We start from the raw sequence: 5,183 nt of genomic DNA on the forward strand, positions 1-5,183 counted from the left end.
GCACTTTTGATATGACCATTAGTTTTGTTTTGTTTGAATTGGAGAAGTCGGAGCCAATTAACGACTAATGAGCATAAGGGGCCGTTTACAAAACGTTTATCCGAATAAGTGCTTACCAAGTCACATTACCTTACCGAATCAACATTACAAGAACCAAAAATCTTACCCAGTAAGAGCCAAGGCAAAGACTGGGAGTCTTACCCGGTAAGTGATAGCGACGAGTCTTACCACGGTTAGCACTTACTGGGTTAATTGTTGCATACGATAACGTTTTGGTGGAGAATATCTTATCCGGTAAGTAATTGATAGTTTTAAATTTTGCTGGTAAACACTTATTCAAGTAAGTATTGATAAATGGCCCCTAAATTTCAATTTAATTCATGGTGTGAAAAAGTAAAAGTAATTATAATATTAGTGATGGAGCTAATTTTGGAAGTGTTAGTTTGCTCTACTTTTAAAAGGTTAGTAGTAACACGTGAATGTTTATGGGACATGTTTGCTTCTTTCATTGGAACGAAAATAAACCGACTATTGACTCAAATGACCATATTTCACAATCAAATTAATTTTTTAACCATTTTTTTCCGGTCTTTATCTAAAAGTCACTAGGTTCGTAATACTCAGATTTGTAATTATTGCGGATCCATTAAACGACATTTTTGGGCCAGGTCCGTAATCACCGATCTGCAACTGTTACGGATCCGGCCCAAAACTCGTTTTTTATGAAGGTGGACACTTACGGATCTGGCATTACGGATTCAAGAAAAATGGTTTTTGGGCCAGATCCATAATATTTACAGACTTGTGGTTACGGACATGGGCCAAAAACTCTAAATTTTGTCGTTTAGTGGGACTTTTGGGTAAAGTCTAGAAAGAAATGATTAGGAGGTCAATTTGATGGTCAAATATGGTCATTTGGGTCAATTTCCCATACATAAAACGATTTTTACGAACATATTTATTTTGATTTTGCATATGGTTTAAAGAAAATGTCATTTAATATTCTCTCTATCCGGAAATAAGTATTTATAGTATAATTGACATACAATTGTAGATATGTATGATATTCATTTTTAAGTTAACCAAAATGACAGTTTTATCCTTGATTAATGTATTATCTTATCAACTCTCAAGATTTTGTTCATTTAGATAAGGGTGGATTTGGAAATTTAAAGGGTGTTGGCTAAGAGGTTTTAAGCACTAATTAATGAGATTAAAAATAAATGAAAATATTTTGTTTTATATAATATAATGAGTTCATTGCCTCAGAAACACAAGTCTATGTTACAGGTTAAATTGAAGGGAATAAAAATTTGTTTCTTATTATTTTCATTTTCATACCCCGCATTAACGAAACACCCTCTTAATTATCTATACTATATTATAAAGTATTTGACAAAAACTCTTAAAAACTATTTTTATGCATGAAGTACTGTATATTGATGCATATTMCTTAAAATTCAAGATTACAAGTAAATTATGTATAAGTACAACTTATAAAGCTCCATGTTTGAATTCGTGTAACTAACTGCAGATAAACATAATAAAGGATAAACATCTCATTTTAAAATATAAAAAATCTAAAATCTAATTAGGATAATTATCGAGTTATAACAAAATAATTAATTATTATGTTTATAAGAAAATTATATTATTAAACCAAATACAAATTATTTCGTTATTGAACCTAAATTAAATTATAATAAAAAATTAAATTAGAAAATTACACAAAAAATAGGAATTTTAAATAGTTAATTTGATATTAWTATCGATATATTTTTGTCAAATTTTTATGATATCTTCAAATTTATATTTTATTCAAAAATAAAAACATCATCGCTTTTTCAATGCATATTATAACATCGCCTGAGATAAAGAATAAAATGAAATATTAAAATCAAGATGTATCTCGCTACATTACTCGAGTACCCTTCTAGTATATTTTTAAAAGTAACATTTATTTTAAGATAAACATAAATATAAATGTAATTTATTATATAACGAAAGAAGTATTTAATTTTAGGAAATTGACGTTCCGAATCGAATCTCTTTCGAAAGAAGATATTTTGTCTCATGGTAGCTAGGGCTGTAAACGAACCGAACGTTCAACGAACCGTTCGTGAACCGTTTGGCGGAAAGTTCATTTATGTTCGTTTATTTAATAAATGAACGAACATGAACAATTTTTTTTGTTCGTTTAGTTAAATGAATGAACATGAACAAGAATCTCATTCGTTCATTTATATTCGTGAACGTTCGTTCATTTACCGTTCGTTTACGTTCGTTTATATTYGTTYGTTTATGTTCGTTTATATATTAAATTTAATATATAATCTTTTATTTATTTACTTTGAATTCAAATAATATTTATTTATGTTCGTTTAACTCGTTCGTTTATGTTCGTTTTGCCCGTTCATTTACGTTCGTTCGTTTACGTTCGTTTAGCATGTTAACGAATGAACATAAACGAACACGGACACACCTGATTTCACTAGAAATCTCACAAACATATGTGAACATAATTATTGAAGGGTATTTATGTAAAAGATAATGTGCATTCAATGACATTGGTTACAAACAGTATAAATCGTATACGTTCAATTCTATTCATAATTACCACAAATGTTCATACATGTTCAATTGTTGCCACAAATGTTCATATATATGTTCAATTTGTGTTCATAATTACCACAAGTGTTCATATATGTCAATTTGTGTTCATATGGGTGTTAGTTTATTTGACTCAACAGTATACAAGTCTTTAGCTTCCTAAGAGGTCACGGATTCAAACCTCACCAAAAATTAAAAGGGTATGTAAATTTATTTGTAATATATAAATATTATATACTTACATAAACTTTTGCTATTTACAGAAACCTCTTCCTAAATTGTCTTAATGAAATAAGAAGTACTTGATGAAGTAACCATTTCCATCAATTTCCCTTTAACTTTTCTTAATCAATGTACTCCTTTTTCTTTTTAGGTATTAGTTGGAGTTTTATGGTCACACATGCCATAGGGTGGGGTTAGGGTTAGGGTTGGGTAAAGGTCAAGGAACTGGCACCATATGGCAACACCTGGTGGGACCTACCCCATGCTTCCAACACACCCTTGCCACATCAATAAGGTTGTTCAGAAAGATGGCTATACATTTTTAGATATGAATTATGTATTTTTAACACTATATCAGTTTAAAATTGGCTCGGTTTTGAATCAGATTATATTAGGGTTTTGTTTTGGATCGGTGATGTTGTTTACTACACTCTGATCAACGGATGATGTTAAACAAGATGTTGGCTAGGTAAAGAAGGAAATGCTCTCTTAGGGGTTGTTTGTTTACCTCTTAATAGTTTCATTAAGAGGCAATCTTTGAATCGTTAAGAGGTGAATCTTGTTTGACAAAATAAAAGTCTACCTCTTAATGGTTCTAAAACCCTCTGAATGATTTTGTATCCTGTATCTCCCTTAACCATTAAGAGAGCCCTATTTTTATTGTACACAATTACCAAACAATTATATTTTACTTTGCACTGTATCATGAGAGCCTCTTAATTATTTTGACCACTTAATCATTCTGTACCAAACCATTCAGCAATTGGCAAACGAACCCCTTACTCGATGAACGCTTACCCAAACTGAACCTATTACCCAGATCACACTCTTGGTAGATATGTGAAGTTTAGGATTATTTTGCATACGTTAACAACTTAATACTCAAACTCCCCCACCCTGACTGATGATATCTCTATTTGTACTGAGCAACGTCAAAACCAATCACCGCCATTTTCGACTCATTGTTTCTACCGTAAGTGCCAACAAAGCAACAACAACCTCATCACCCTTGTTTCACCGGTGAAACACACCATCGCCCTTGTCGTTGTCCTACATCATTGAACATCGCCACCATCTTGGTACTAACATTTAAAAAAAAACCATATGAGCATATTCAGACTTACATTTAAAAAAGGGTTGTATGTTTCAGTTGTTTGAAATACGATACAAAATTAAATACGAAAATTTATAAGATCATCCGAGCGTCCATGCTTCAACTGCATGTGATAATTTTTCAACATTTTCTCTAAAATATCAAAAATCGTTCTTTCCATCAGCTACACGCTTTCGATCATATTTCAATATCTTCATGTTTATGAGACAACAATCGATTACTGTTTTTGCTTGTCATTTGAGCTCTTAATTTATATAACTATAATTACACTTCAATAAACATACTCGTCGATTGAGTATGTGTGTGTGTGAAACATCGGAATTAACGAAATGTCAAATGTAGAAGCAGTGGCGGATGGCCATAGGGATCTTTATGGGCCTTGGCCCCTGTACTTTTTTTTAGATAGAGTGAAACATGTTCAGTCCATTAAGGTTTTAAGTGTAAAATTCTTTTCAGCCCCTCCACTATTGTTGATTCAGTCAATTATATTATTTACCAACCCAATCGAGACGAAGAAAAGAAAGAACAGCAACGTCAAGAGGCATGACCCCTGATCGATGAAAAGGGCCTCATGAATTTGGGCGTTATGAGCCTCGCAACGCTACACACAAATGTGGACACCAATAAACCTTCATATTTGATAAGCTACATTCAACAATATGATTGCAAAGAAACCAACAAGACCCAATTATTAGGAATGATGGTCATCATGAAACCAATACACATTTGATGCAAATGTGGAACCTATCAACAAAACAACAAACAATGAACATAACTCATCAACAAAACCACAAAATTCCAATCTATGTCACATCATAATTTGAGCTCTTTTTCATGTTCTTCTAATTAAAATGCAAAAAAAAAAAATCTAAATTTAATAAATATTTAACGGTTTCAAGTCACCGACACTAAGATGAGACGTAGAGTAGTGTCGTCATTGACAGAGTAATCAATAGAGACGAGACATAGAACGTCATTGAGTGAAGTTGATTAGAATTTAGAAATTAGGTTAATAAACAATTAAATATATCTATACTATATTATAAAGCATTTTACAAAAACTCTTAAAAACAACTTTTAATGCATATTACTTCAAACTCAAGATTGCAAGTAAATTATGCGTAAGTACAACTTATTAAAGTCTCATATCTGAATTCGTGTAACTAACTACAGATAAACATAATCAAATAGAAGATAAACATCTCATTTTAATTATAAAAAATCTAAAATATAATTA

Source organism: Cynara cardunculus (assembly GCF_001531365.2).
Source record: "Cynara cardunculus var. scolymus isolate 2C chromosome LG 17, CcrdV1, whole genome shotgun sequence".
Lineage (NCBI taxonomy): Eukaryota > Viridiplantae > Streptophyta > Magnoliopsida > Asterales > Asteraceae > Cynara > Cynara cardunculus.